General features: G+C 44.5%; 1 protein-coding gene across 9 annotated transcripts in view; it reads left to right on the forward strand.

Annotated features, from left to right (window-relative positions):
• AMOTL1 (angiomotin like 1) overlaps positions 1–15788 on the forward strand; it is a 153046-nt gene that overhangs the window by 62960 nt on the left and 74298 nt on the right. The window contains exon 2 of one of the 9 annotated variants that reach the window (XM_078432983.2): positions 9436–9506. The exons of the other annotated variants lie outside the window; for them this stretch is intronic. The gene's annotated coding sequence lies outside the window, so the exon portion shown is untranslated. The remainder of the gene's footprint in view (positions 1–9435; positions 9507–15788) is intronic. 9 annotated transcript variants of the gene reach the window in all.

Consider the following 15788-nt stretch of genomic DNA (forward strand, 5'->3'; position numbering starts at 1 on the left):
AGGGAGACACAGAATCCGAAGCAGGCTCCAGGCTCTGAGCTGTCAGCACAGAGCCCGATACAGGGCTTGAACCCACGAACCATCAAATAATGACCTGAGCTGAAGCTGGATGCTTAACCAACTGAGCCACCCAGGCGCCCCTGAACCTCATCTCTGGAGGCTCATTTCATTCGGAGGGTGGGTCAGAGAGGCATTTGGGGTATGCCGGGAGTAGGTAGAGTTTACCAGGTTAGCAGGCTCTTACAGGAGGCTGTTCCCAGGGATGTTTGTGGCCTTGATTCCGTTCCTGGGATTCTCCCAGGTCCTTGAGAGCAGCAAATAGAAACGCCAGTGCAGAGTTAGCACTGAGAGGTTCTCCTGGGGAGATCTCGAGCCAGCCTGGACTCCTCCGCCTTGGGTCTGTTCCACTGTTGAACCAGCCTTTGTCAGTGCAAGGGGAAAGGGGGGGGGGGGTGTGGCGGGCCTTTGCTCATCTCCGCCGGTGTCTGGGCTTGCTCAGATACCGTTCCACAATGCATCATCCTAACTTTTGAAAGTTCTGTACACTGTAAGGTTCCTTTCCCTGCCTCACATCCGGGTCCCTGTGGTCGGCTTCCCAAATCCGTCTGGCGTGCCTCACCTTCCTTTGCACATCTACACCCCAGCTAGTGAGGCACTCATTCCCCGGGAACCTGTGCTTGCCACACAACAGGTCTTCCTGCTTCTGTTGTTTCGCACCTCTTCTCATCTACCCTGTCTTTCGCTTCTTTCCTCCACCCTTCTCAGAACAGGCAGAGCAAGAACAAGGATGATAGATATCTTGTCTTCCGGGCTCCTGTGCTTCTTGCCTTAGGTGGGGCTGTGCTGTGCCCTGTGGCCCTGGGCCAGGGAGGAAGGAGGCATCTCACAGGTACCTGCTGCTTCTCAGCCATAAGGGCTGCTCTGGTTAGTGTGACCCCCGAAGGCAGGTGTGAGACAGGCCTTTCCCTTCCGGACAGGAACTGCACCCTGAAGGCCTCTGGGCACCAAGTTTCTTCTGAGTAAGCTCCCTCTGTCTGGGGGTTTGAGGGAAAGGGGTAGGTGTGAAATTCTCTGGCCAGGCCCTGTCTCCCAAGGGACCAGTCTCTAACTATCGCTGCAGTTTGGTTGATTGCTCACACTGGTGATGTGGGAAGAAGGGCCCCTAAGATCGCCTGCCTGGGATCTTGTTTTTGAACAATGGGGGATAAAAGAGGAGGAGGAATAGACAAGGTGCTTTCAGAATTTTGGAAACCAGTGGATGCGGTACCTAGGAGACAGCATTAAATTCACAGCAGAGTGCATGTAACACCAATTTAGCTCCTTTATTTTAGAAGAGTGGAAGGAAATGCCTTCTGAAATCACAGTAGCTTAAATTAAGAGACCTGGGGAAGTAATGTAAACAGCATCACAAACCTTAAATGTAATGGGAGTGTCAGAGAAAAGCAGGAGGTTTGCTAAAGGACATAACCCTTTAGGAAACCTGATAGACTGGCCTGATAGATCATACATGAGCGGCAGGGGCATGAAAAGTGGGGAGTACGTTTACTTGAGCTGACTTTGAGATTTGATCCTGTAAAATATTCATCCAAACAAAAAATTAAGACTATAAGATCTAAAAAGGTCTACTCTGAGATATGGATTATCTCAGTCCCGAGCTTAGAAGTAAAATTTTCTGAAAGTCTGAAGTTTCTTACCTTCAACTTTCTCCAAAATGGATTCTGGGAATTGGGAGACAACAATTGGAATGAATGCAGATATTAACATTTTAATGGCCTTTGTTAAGTGACTAAGATCACTTTATTAGTTTAAGAACGTACAATGTGTTATGTGTAATTAAACTTGCTCGTAAAGTGAACAGATTTTGTAGTGTTAAGTTTCGTAGTTAGGCAGTAGTCACGAATCTTCTAATTGAACCTACTTTGAAATATTTTCAGCTTCTCTTAAGGAAGGTACATGTTGAACCTCAGGGATCATGACATTTCTCATTTTGGGGCAGACTATACATTAGGCAGACATTGGGATGCAGAGCCTTCGCCGCTCTATATAAATACCTGCTGAATGAGTGACTCTGGACCATGCAAGTCCATACTGAGGTGGAGCATTTGCTACAGTGGAAAGATGCAGTCCTCCGTCTGCCATTTGAGGCTCTGTCACGTGCCTGGAACTGGACTAGGCCTGGGATATCTGCCCTCTGCACCCATGGAATTTATATTCTACAAGGGACGTAATGGAGTGCGGTGTTAGAAAACAGAAGGCAAATGAACTGCGTTTGTTCTGCTACGAGGACAAGAAACAATTTATAATCGCCTCCCAAGTATTTTATCTTCACCGTGAGCTGATTAAGAGGGAATGGGTTTAAATTACAGATACCGTGACTTCTAGAAGCATGGGAAGAGTTCCCTGATGGGGAGCTTGGGAGGACATGAGAGTTATAGATGCAGCCAAGGAATTACGAGAAGCGCGGGGGTGTCTCATTCTAGAAATCTCTTTACATTGAGTGAGTGCGGTTTAGTGTCCTGCAGGATTGTGGGAGGTGGGTCTGATGGCACGGCGGTGTTCATCTGCGGAGCTTTTGAGGAACTTCAGGAAGCTCGCGTGGCTGGAATGGCAGCTGGCGCACATAACCAGGACCAGATCAGATTCAGTAGGTTCTCCCAGCTGAGGGAGGGGAGCCCTTGGACAGCTACCAGGTGGGGGTGTGGCAGGGGGGTCATCGGAGACACGTTCTGTGGCGGCAGCGCAGATTGTGTCTACATTTGCCTTTCAGTTTCCTCTTTGATTTGAGGGGGTTGTACAATCTGGGAAGAACAGTGGAAAATTAGTGCTAATGATGCATGATGATTTGTTTGCAAAGTCTGCCTTAATCATGTAGAAAAAGTATTTAGGACTCCATGATGTGCCGTTTGCTCATTTAGTGTAAGAAGTTAAAAAAACAAAACAAAAACCCGGACTCTTAATTCTGTTTATCCTGCAACTTTTCTGGATTCGTGTCATTTTTTTTTTTTTTTTTTGGTGGAATCTTTAGGGTTTTCTCGATATAGTATCATACCATCTACACATAGTAACAGTTTTACTTCTTATCAACTTGGATGCCTTTTATTTCTTTTTCTTGCCTGATTGCTGCAGCAACGACTTCCAGTACCGTATTGAATAAAAGTGGTCAGAGAGAGGACATTCTTGTCTTTTTCCTGATCGTAGAGGAAAAGCTCTCAGTTTTTCACCATTGAGTGCAATGTGTTGATCAATAACTACATATCTCCATTAAACAAAGCTTACAACTCATCAATACAGCAGTGAAATCTATGCTTACAGTGATGACCTTTGTGTTTGATTCAGACCTGAGATTCTCAGTCTCCAGAAACGTTCCTTACGGAACATTCACCGTGGAGCAAGAGGAGAGGTTTATTTCTTCTTATTTGTAATGCTTAGAAGAGAGGACAAATCGTACTCACTCCCCTGTAACCTCCTAATAAGTGTCCCCTTGTCCTACTGGCTGAAGAGGAGTTTCCCTAGGCAGCTGAGGGTATTCAGGTTAGAGCCTGGTACCTGATACCTTCTCCAGGCCTACCTAGCCCTTGACTTGTATGCCTAGGTGGTAGACAAGTTAGGAATTTTGGAAGAGCCTTTGGATAATACCATGTATTCTTTCATTTTGGTCTGTGATAGTAGGACGCACCATTAAGCTTATTTTCAGAGAAATTGTATATATATATTTCTAATTTTTTTTTAACATTTGTTCGTTTTTGAGAGTGTGTGAGTGGGAGAGGGGCAGAGAGAGAGGGAGTCACAGAATCTGAAGCAGGCTCTAGGCTCTGAGCTGTCAGCACAGCTAACAGAGATCATGACCTGAGCTGAAGTCAGACGCTTAACCAACTGAGACACCCAGGCGCCCTGAGAAATTGTATATTTTTTAAATGCTTATTTTTGAGAGAGAGAGAGAGAGAGAAAGTGTGAGCGGGGGAGGGGAAGAGAGAGAGGGGGACAGAAGATCTGAAGCAGGCTCTTTGCTGACAGCAGGCAGGCTGATGCGGGGCTCCAGTGCACCAACTGTGAGATCATGACCTGAGACAAAGTCAGATGCTTAATGGGTTGAGCCACCCAGGTGCCCTGGAGAAATTGTATATTTTAAGGCTTCTCAACCTAAGTGCTTAGAAAATTGAAAGTGCAATTTTAGTCTAGTTTGTCAATCAGCTGAACAGTCTGACAAAACTTTAAATGTCTTCATCTTTGATCTGCTTGAGCATCTTGCTGTTTTTAAAAAGCTCACGGATTTGATCATTTCTTGAAAGGGAATTTTATATCATTGATTCCTGTTCCATTTGCCCACACCGATTAAAAAAAAAAAAAAAGATAAAATTTACTGAGCACTTATTATGTGCTGGAATACCATTCATAGCCCTTTGCATTATCATATGTAATCTTTATAACGGCCCTAAGTAGTAGGTCCAATTACTGTCTCCCTTAACTGATAAGGTGAAAGGAAGCAAGAAGTTAACTCATTTGCTCACAGAGCCTGGATTCTTAGATTGTTTAAGAAACAGATTTGCCAAAACAAATCAAAACAAATTGGCCCGTTTTTCCCCCTTTCCATTTGGTGGCTGTTGTCTCCTCTACCTTTGTTGTTCCTTTAAATCTTTTAATACTTTGGTCTTTTGGCTTGATAGCATCACTGTCTTCTCTTCTGTCATCATGTCTTAACATCCTTCCTTTTGTCCCAGCATTGCCTGACTTCCTGCTGGGCAAGTTATTACAGTTTCTTTTCTCCCCACCTCCTAAAAGTAATCTCATGGAGCCTTTTCCTCTAGGGAAATATCATTGTTGATTTGTATTCCCTTTTATAAAAATCCCTCAAGGGCAAGAAGGTGTATTCACGGGCAGGTGTTTTCTAGAGAGGCTGCCGCCTCTCCTCTGATACGTTTTCTTTAGTTATTGGAGTCCGTTGGTCTGACAGGTAGAGTTCAAGCCGTGCTTCACATCAAAGGGTCTCTGTGTGCCTTCAAGGCTCCCCACTTCCAGGGGCTGCAGGCACCTCTCTTTGCCCAGGCAGGGAGGCAACTCCCTCTCAGTTATAGCTGGTTTTGCAGCCATTTTCATCTTAAAGTTCTTTTTCAGTTTCATGTCTTTTGGTCCCTTCCCCACAGAAGAGGCTATAGAATGGAAAGCCATGTTTCTCAAAGTGTGCTCCCTGGAACGCTGGGGGGGTGGTTCCTGAGACCAAAACACGATCTTCATAATAACACGAAGACACATGACCACCGTACTGACATTTGTACTGATGGTACGAAAGCAGTGCTGGGGAGAACTTTCCATGGATCAAGGCGAGGGCACTGACTGTACCAGTGGTCTGTCTGCCCCTTACCAGCACACACAGTAGTAAATCTCCAACCTCAGGTGCACCTTTTTAATGCCTCGCATGATGAAATGGAAGGCACACAGGATGTGCTCCTGCTGCAAACCGAGGCAGGGAGCTTAGCTAAAGGCTCTTCTCGTGGGACGCCATTTGTAGTTGAGAGAATGACCCACAAACCGTGGTAATTCCGAGTTCTTGGTTTATTGGGTATTTGCTAGATGTTTTCTCAAAAACGAATGAAGGGAGCCTTCACTTTAAGAAAACCAATGGACACTCTTTGTTGCCAGTGATAAAACTCAGGCTTTCCAGTAAAAACTGGAATTTTGGAAAGCTTGGATTTGCCACTGTGCACTTGACAACTTCCTAAAACGCCAAAGACTTTCCTGACGATTGCAATCCATTGTATATTAACAAAGGTGATTTTGTTGATATTACATACTTGAAAAATTTGCATATGTGTGGAGGATTTGCACGGTGCAGTGAACCATGATTTTCCAAATGACCAATGTATGAAATTATGAAATCATGGAAAAGAGAACTCCCTCCAAAGGGAGAGATGGACCAGTAGATTTTAATGTACTAGAATATAGAGGAATATCCAAGGCAGGATCACTGATACAGTTTTATAGTTCACACTGCAACCACCTTGAAGAAATTAGTACTTGTTGGGGCACCTGGGTGGCTCAGTCAGTTAAGCGTCTGACTTCAGCTCAGGTCATGATCTCATGGTTCATGAGTTCGAGCCCCATGTCGGGCTCTGTGCTGACAGCTCTGTCTCTCTGTGTCTCTCAAAAATGAATAAACGTTTTAAAAAAAAAAAAGAAATTAGTACTTGTTGACTTTTGGTGTAGCTTCAAAGAACAGTCACAATTATCTGGAATGGCTATCATAATACTCCTCCTTTTTCCAATTACATGTTAGAATGAGGCCACATTTCCTTGATCTTCTTCAATAAAAATCCTACAACAATAGATTGACGGCAGGAACAGATGTGAAAATCCAGCAGTCTAGTAAGCCTTACCTTAAAGAAATTTGCAAAATTGTAAAATAATAATGTTCGCATTGCCTTTTGTCTTAGAAATGAGTTTTCATAAAAATGTTTCGTGTAACTTAGAATGGGTCCATTATTGTTGTTTTGAAATGAATTAGCATATATTTTAAGATTTCTCAGTTTCCATTTCTGATATGGTAAGGAGGGATAGATACGGCTCACAGAAACAAAAGCTTATTGGGTCCTCTGTAATTTTTAAGAGTATAAAGAGGTCCTGAAAAAAGTTTGAAGACCGTTGGTGTAGTGGTAAACACTAGACGCTCTGGGGCCAGACCAGCTGGGCTTGAATCCTGGTTTTGCCCTTTAGTAATTGTGCAAGTTATTCTCAGTGCCTTAGTTTCTGCACCTGAGAAGTGAGGATAATCCTCCTAGAGTTGTGAATGCCATGAAATCAGTGTGTATGCATTCTTTTAGACCTAGGGAGAAACTATGTAGGTAGCTCTTGACAGATTGTTTTAGAGAGGTCCATGATCCAAAGCATTGAGGCCTAAGAGAAGAAAGAGGTAAGCATAGCCCCTTAGCACAGTTACAGATCTAGGTGTGCGTGTTCTGAGACGGACCTGAACACTGGTGTCCCTGCTCGCCAGTCCGTGCTACCTTGAGCTTGCCTGCATCACCTCATTGGGCCACTGTTGGGCAGTTGTCTGCCTTAGAAGTCTGGCCTGGCAGATTTTGGTTCCCATACCGGGCACTATCTTTCCCCTGGCAGATGCTTAATGTCACAGATGTTTGTGGAATGACTGAGTGAATGAAAGCACGGATGGATGGATTGACAGATGGATGAATTAGCGAGTACTTCTGCATTTTGCTGCCAATCAAGTTCACCAGACCCATGATCTTTTGTAACGTATAGGAATTGTAAGAAACCAAATACTACCACAAGTACCTACGTGTTTTAAAATACCGCTTAAATTCCGTGGAATGTTTTGGAACAGTCAAAACCGAATTTGCGTCTTAGCCTTATGGCTGTGAGCTGTGTGACCCAGAGCGTGTCGTTTATGTTTATGTTTAGGTAAAAAGGAGATAATGAGACCTAATTCTCAGAGATGTGAGAATTACCTGAGATAATGTTTGTATCATGTATTGCTCGATGAATGTTATGTTCTATGCCTTCCTTCCCTGTAAAATTAGCTGCTTATCTTACATGACTGTGACATAGTGGCTTTGTGATTTTTGAGTTTCAGATTTAGCAAGCATTTGTCTTGTAATATGGTAGGCATTTTCTCAGGCTTTATCTTATCATGTTGAATTAGATATCTTTGTTTTTAATTTTTTTTAATGTTTATTTATTTTTGAGAGAGACAGAGAGGCAGAGCGTGAGCAGGGGACGGGCAGAGAGAGAAGGGAGACACAGAATCCGAAGCAGGCTCCAGGCTCTGAGCTGTCAGCACAGAGCCTGATGAGGGGCTCAAACCCACAGACAGTGAGCTCATGACCTGAGCCGAAGTTAGCCGCTTAACCCACTGAGCCACCCAGGTGCCCCTAGATGTATTTTTTGGTATAATCGCTTTATTGTATCTTGAGAACAATACTTGAGATGTAGCTGAAATAGCCATATTCCCTTACCTGGTCATTCAGGTTAGCAATTAGAAGGGCACTACAATGGCTGACTTTACTCTGAATTTATGAAAAAGTAACACATTTACACAAAGAATTCTTTACCAGAAGAACCGATTCAGGTTGATTGGTTTGTTTGTTTTAGGACGAGTTGTTCACTCATCCGTTTGCGTTCATCAGATCCGTCATGTTTTGGCTTCAAGTGTGATTGATGGACAAGATTTCGGTTTATCACAACTTTTTTGGAGTGCATGTGTCATATCAGAACTTGTATGGCAGAGAAGCGTAAGCCTCCTAGACCTGCCTCTGTATTCAAATCAGCTGTCAAGTGAGGCCAAAAGACATTCGGTCTGCACATGTGGAGATCCTGACAGGCCTGACATGGAGCTTGGAAGTGACATTTTGAACACGTAGCACAGGCGACTGACACAGCACAGCCTTGGGATCCACTGTTAAAGTGGAGACACCATCGTGAAACTAATATGTGGTCAACGGAAGGGATGGGGAGGGGCGGCTTCATCAAGTGCCTTGGTGTTCTGGTGATTGGCAGAGAGCGTGCTATTATTACTTGAAGCTTTTATGAAAAAGAGCACAAATGAAATAGTTCTGGATGCTTCTCTGCCTCATATAGTCCGAGAAAACCTTTCCCAGTACCTTTCCCCATTGTCCACAGGCAAGAGCGTATCAAAACTCTCCTGATTTAAAATTTAAAAAAAATTTTTTTTTTTAATTTATTTTTGAGAGAGAGACAGAGTGTGAGTGGGGGAGGAGCAGAGAGAGAGAGAGGGAGACACAGAATCCGAATCAGGCTCCAGGCTCTGAGCTGTCAGCACAGAGCCCGATGCGGGGCTCAAACGCCCTGAAGTCAGATGCTTACCGACTGAGCCATCCAGGCACCCCAAAACTCTCCTGATTTTAATGTAAGAAATTAGGAAAAGAGGACTCAGAATTAAGTGTGCGTTATTGAGGAATTTTTGGAAGGCAGAATGACGTTGCAAAAAAAGCTTTGATTTTGTCTGTGCTGCTGGCTAGCCCTGGGCCTCTGGGCATTACTTAACCACTGTGAGCCTAGTCCCTATCTACAAAACGGAAATAGGGTGGTGACAATTACACATGGTGATTTTTATATCGTCCCTACACTCAATAGGCCCTCAACAAGTGGTAGCTCCTTCTACTATTGATTATACTCTTATTACTAAAGGGATGTTCAGTTTGGGGGGAACATTGGTTGATTTGAATTATCGTGTCCAGTTATGAGTCAACATTGACTCCTGAGGGAGGTGAGTACAAGAAGACACAGTGAGTATAAGGAGACAGGGAGGGCGGTGGAAGGAACCTGATGGCAGGTCTGAGCTGCTCTTGTCCTCTGTGGCTCAGAGAGGGAGCCTTGAGAAGCATAATTATGCATTCATGTTGCCATCTTGTGTCTTGGGGTTTATTTTAAGGTTTCTCATCCTGTTTGTTTTCCTTTGTTCAGAAAAGATTAAGTACTTACTGTCTGCCTGCAGTGATAGAAACACATTTGAAAGCAATGGAGCTCACATGCCAGTAAGTTTTTTTTTTCAATGGGAACATAATGTATGCCAGGGCCACCCAAAAGAATACATTTCTGGTCCTGAAATTGATTAAAGATTATTGAAGTTTCACTTATTTGATTAAATATAGGGCTTATTTATTAAAACGCACCTGAGTACATAGTTCTAGAGATCGACTATATAGTGTAGTGCCTGTAGCTAACAATACTGTATTTTTTATGCTTAAAACATGCTAAGAGGGTAGATAGTATGTTAAATATTCTTATCACACGCACACATATTAATAAAGGAGGTGGGAGAGGACTTAGAGAGGTGATGGGTATATCTGTGGTCTCGATGATGGTGACGGATTCATGTGTGGATACTTATCCCCAAACTCGACAAGTTTCTATGTTAAATGTGTACATTTTTTTAATTATCCATTTTTTTTTTAAATATTTATTTTGAGAGAGAGAGAGAGTGTGTGAGCAGGAGAGGGACAGAGGGAGAGGGAGAGAGAGAATCCCAAGCAGGTTCCATGCTGCCAGTGCAGAGCCCGACGCTGGGTTCAATTTCATGAACCAAGAGATCATAACCTGAGCCAAAATCAAGAGTCGAACGCTTAATCCCCTAAGCCACCCAGATGCCCCTGAACATGTACATCATTTTCAATGTCAAGCATGTCTTGATAAAAAAAAATTTTTTTAAGTTATCTGAAGTAAAGAATTTCTGGAGTCCAGGTACTTCTAGTTTTAGATAGGTTAACTACCAAATATATCTACCTGAAATAAAAATTATGATATTATGTACAATTTGAGTCAAGGTAGTTAACTAGCCTTTGGATCTTATGTTAAAATCCAAGATTAAAAGATGATTTTCTCTTTGTAGATAAAATCTTTTTCTTATGGGATACTCATATGTGCTTGTGGTGACTCTGCGTGATAGGTAGGGACTAGGATGATTCCTTCTTCTTATGGTGGGCGACTGGGCACCCCCAGAGAGAGGTCTGTTGACTCTGGTCCTGCTCCCAGACCTTTTGAAGAAGCACGCGCCAAAGCCTACATTTAGGGCACAGTCCCAGGACACAGGGCTCACCTGCAGGGGTTGAGCAGAATGAAAGAGCACCTTCCTCTAAGAGCTGGCTTGTGTTCTCCCTGTGCAGACTCCCTGTGATGTCACTTCAGAATCGTGGACAGAGCCCCTACAGGAAATGGATCATAGTATGCTTGTAATTAACGTGTTTTAGCACTAGGTGGCTTTCTCTGGTTTTTGTTCCCCAGTAGCTTTTACCAAGCCTTGGTCTCCTGATTGGTTTGAAAGAGAGAGAATCATCTTTGAGCTACTTTCTGTAGAATTAAGAATATGTTTATAACTGGTTATTTAAAGATGTATCTTAATTCCATCAGTATATATTTATTGAGTGCCCATTATGTGCTAGAAACTAGCACATACTGTGAACATACGCAGATGATTCATTGATTCAATAATCGTGTCTGGAGCTCTTACTGTGATTTTATTTCTGCTAGACACTGGAGAGACAAAGGTGAATAAGATATGGTCTTCTGCTGCTGATCAACTTACGAGTTAACAGGGAGAGAAAAATACGAACTAAATACATAGGCAGTTTAATAGTGGCAGAAACATGCATGGAATGTGATGGGAGCACAGATGAGTGGCATATAAACATTCGGGGGGCAAGGGGTAGATGACTTCCCAGAGGAAGTGGCACTAGATAAAGTTTCGGAAAACTTTCAGACTGTGCGCGCGCATGCACACACACACACACACACATATAATTTAATGTTTATTTATTATTTAGAAAGAGAGAGAGAGCACTAGCCGGGGAGGATCAGAGAGAGAGAGGGAGACACAGAATCCTAAGCAGGCTCCAGCCTCTGAGCTGTCAGCACAGAGCCCGGCGCAGGGCTTGAACCCTTGAACTGTGAGATCATGACTTGAGTCAAAGTCAGATGCTTAACTGACTGAGCCACCCAGGCGCCCCGTCAGCATACATATTTGAGCATTGAGTATGTGCCAAGGAAAGAGTTTTCCGATTTGCTGAGAAAGACCTTCCAGACGAAGGAACCTTTGAGGGATCACAAGTATTTCTTTAGGGTTTGTGCAAAGGGTATTTGGGGCAACAAGGCAGATTGTGCCAAGTCATGTAGTACTTAGGATACAGACAATGCTGAGTTTTTATGATGGGGGTCAGAACAATTAATTTTTTTTAAATGTAAGTCTCTATCAGAAGTTCTTGATTATAAGCACAAAGTGACTTTGGCTAACTTAAGCAAAAGAGCAATTTATTGGAAGTATATTAGGCAGCTCACATATTAACAGGAAGGCCCAGAAAATGGGCAGGAACCTAGGTGAAAATACACCAGGAACCCAGCCGGGGACACGGTGCTTGTCTTGTGAGGACCGGTGCCCCTGGAACTCCTGGTGATACTGTTACCGCAGGTAACTTACCTGCACCTTTTGTCCTTGTGTCCTTTCCTCAAGACTCACAGTCTTTGGCTAGAATATCCAGTTGGCTTGAGCTTAGGCTGTTCTTGCTGCTAGAACAGAGAAGGGTACTTTTGGCTTCTGTAATGGGAGCCAGAACCTACCCCCAAGGTTTACACAGTGAGTTCAGGGTTTCCTAACACTGAAAGTATTTTAGAGTATTGTGATTGACTCTCAGGAACATGCTGGGTAGTTGAATCACCTATTTTCGAAATTATTTTGCATTTCTCTAGTGTTACGAAAATAACGAACTAAAATTTAAAAAGTTTATTAAAAAGCTCCCTTAAATACTGGCTTCTGAGTCGTCCTCCTCCTTACCCATATCAAGTGACACTGAACTCTCCATTCCTTAAAGAGATGAAATACTTTCTTCTTCTTCTTCTTTTTTTAATGTTTATTTTATTTTTGAGAGAGAGAGAGAAAGCACGAGCCAGGAAGGGGCAGAGAGAGAAAGAGGGAGAGAATCTCAAGCAGGCTCCACGCCACGGGCACGGAGTCCAACACGGGGCTCCAACCCATAAACTGTGCGATCACGACCTGAGCCGTAACCACGAGTCAGATGCTTAGCTGACTGAGCCACCCAGGCGCCCAAGATGAAACACTTTCATGACTCAATCCCTGTGCTTATCCTTTTACCTCGCTGTGTTGACCTCTCCTTCTTAGCACCCCCTCCTCACCCCACAGCAGGTTAATATCCTCCTCACTTTTTTCTGCTCAGCTCACCTGTCTCTTTCTTCTTGTCATTTCAGCTTGCTATCACCTCCCTAATCAACAGGTAGTGATGGATTACTTCTGGGCCCCCAAAGCTTTGTGTCCCTTTAGTCGAGCACTTACTCTGCAAGGAAATTTGGGTGTGCACGTGTGCACGTTGGTCTCCAGAACTAGAGCATGATCTCCTGAGGCCAAGGACGGTCTTACTCATTTCTTGTATTTAGAGCTCCTAGCACAGTGCTCTGTTGACTGCATTGTTACTTGAAAGGGTAAGCATACATTCCGTGTTTTGGTTCCCACTGATGATGTCTCCAATATTCTTAAGAAAGCGTTACCAAGTTAAGCTTGCCTTTAAAGTTATTAATCACAAGTTCCACTTCGAGAAAGTCTAAATTAAATAGCTATTAGTGTATTTATTATTTTATTTGTTCGCTACAATAGACAAGATTGGTCCGGGGATCAGAATTCACACTGGGTGCTGAGGTGGACTTTAGGGGTTGGGAATCTTGGAAACCTTCCTCCCTCCCACCTCTCTCCGTCCCCATCTTGGGTCTCAAATAATGGTTCCTTGGGTGAAAGAGATATTCCAGTGCGTGGAGATTCCTGTTTCCTGTTTAAAAACGTGTGTTGCAGGCACGTATTCCTAGAAGAGGGTGCCCTGACCTGTCCGTGCTTCTGCACTCAGGTCTCAGGCTCCTGGAGTGTGAACTGGCCAACCCACCTGGGCTAGCTGGGTTTCGCAAGAGTTCTTGTGAACAGACTTGCCTTTATTTTTCAGACACTGGTCATGGGTTCTCCAGGCCGCTTCAAAACATTGTTTCCTAGGGCATCTGTCTCCCTGAGCAGAGTATTCCACTCCCCCTGGAAAAACCTCCAGTTCTGCCAGAATCAAAAGGCTTGGTTGCTTACATTTAACTTTGAGGCGGCTGGCACACTCAGCAAATTCCTTAGCTCTTTGAAAGGGAAGGTAGAGGCCACAGGATTGTTTGTTGCTATGTTTAAAATTTCTGTTACAAAGTTATAGGAGGCTAGACTAATCGAAAGGGTGAAGTGGTTTTTAAATGCATTAGGGGGTTTGGATTAGGTGGGCCTGGGAGAAAGTTTTGGGCTTTGGGGAAAGAACACCTGGGAGTTGTTTTGCAGATCGTAGAGGGTTTGAGGAATGGGCCTCTGGCCTGCATGGGAAAGCAAGTGCCCCCCTCATGTTAGGGAACATTTAATGGAACATTTAAAGGAATATTCCCTCATTTAAGGAAAAGTGCAAGGGTCATGGGGAACTCCCGGAGACTGGCTTTGGGGGGATCTTTGACCTTTCCCTTAAACTTGGGCCCGTTCCAGAGGACGGTGCCGTGTTCTGCATCGACCAGCAAGTAGTAGGAGGGGTATCCCTTACACATCCTCCTTGCAGAAAGTGACAAGTATGTGGGTCGTGCCTGCCTTCCATCTTCCCCAGGACGGTAGCACCAGACTATATTAAATGGCTGCTATAAAATACGAGACAGTTGGAGGGCACCTGTGTGGCTCGATTTGTTAAGCGTCTGACTCTTGATCTCAGCTCAGGTCTTGATCTTGGGGTCTTGAGTTCAAGCCCCACCCAGCGTTGGAGCCTCTTACAAAAAAAAAAAAAAAAAAAAAAAGGCAGTTGATGCTTAAATGCTAAGTTGTGAGCTCACATCATAACTGGTACCATAGGTGAGGGAAGGAAGGCCAGTGTGTGTGTGTGTGTTTGTGGCGGGGGGGGGTTGTGTCTACAGGAGGTGGAGTGAAGAGGTTTGTTGGGGTGAACCGTAAAGGACCTGGGGAGAGGAGTGTGCAGGCAGAAGGCATTCCCGGCTGGAACCTGGAAAATGGGGGTGACATGGTCACGGGACGCTGGGAGGCTGAGTAGAGCACCCAGGCTGTTGACAGCAGAGGAGCAGCCAGATGGCAGGCGGCCTTGAAAACGAAGCAAAATTTGAACTTGAGACCCTCGCCAAAACAGTTATGTGCAAGCTAGTGGCCTGCCAGAAGTGGGATTTGAGGACAGGAGCTTTCCTAGTTCTGTGAGTGTTGGATGATGATAGGGTGGCAATTTGAGCGTCCTCCGGTGTTTAAACGCAAAGGACACTTCTGAGCCTGTTACATTAGCCTCTTGACAGATTCACGATCTGATCTTAGGGAAGGAACTAGCTACAATGGAGGTGGAGCAGATGAGAGGCGATCGCCAGGTTTCTGCGCCCCGTGCCCACCCCAGAAGACTCACTTCATTTTACCTTAATTCATTTTAACTTCAACAGTGATGCCCTTTGTTAGTGCTGTATTGAGTAAGGAAAACAAAAAGTCTTGTTCAGGGTCACATTACCTAAAGGCCTCTGGACGGTTACAGAGAAAGTAACAGCATAAAACCATAATGGGAAGGAAGCTTCAGCACTTTTAGAAATAAGCAGTCACACTCATAGAAGCAAAAGATTCTTCTTGTCGACACGTGACACGCAGGGTTTGTAAAGAAGAAGGGACCGTTCTTGGTGAGATGGATCACAGTCACTATGAGGCAGGAATGGTGTCCCCTCAAAGCAGAATTCCAGAACCTCACCCTTTGTGGAGTGCAGCACGAACAGATCCCTGGCTTTCCTTCAGGGCACGAGCCATAGGAGCTGCCAGAAGGGGACCCTGTAGACGGGGGACTCCTTTACACTGGCCTTAGCTGGTTTTCCATCGCTTTTGCCGGTTTCCCCATGCAGACTAAAGCTGTCAGTGATAATTCTGGGACAAGGACTGGTTTGAAAGAAGCAGGTGACTGCAAATTGGTAAGTCGGGAGGACCTGGTGTGGAAACAGTCTTCATGAAGCCCCTGGGGCTACGGCATGTGCCTATCACACACCTTGGAGCAGGATCCTTGACTGGCTGCGTGCTGCCCTAAAATACGCCCTGTTCCTGAGCTCCTGGGCCGGAGCCACGCCCTAGAGGCGGGGCTTCCTGGGTGGGAGTGGTATCTGGGAGTGTCTGTGGCTTCTCCTAATTTTGCTCCTGGGTGTGGAGAACGCTAACAAAGCCAACAGCATTCCCCCTCATATGTTGTCCTATGTCGTGTAACATAAGTCACATGTTTACTTCCAGTTTC

Source organism: Panthera onca, chromosome D1 (assembly GCF_046562875.1).
Source record: "Panthera onca isolate mPanOnc1 chromosome D1, mPanOnc1 haplotype 2, whole genome shotgun sequence".
Taxonomy (NCBI): domain Eukaryota; kingdom Metazoa; phylum Chordata; class Mammalia; order Carnivora; family Felidae; genus Panthera; species Panthera onca.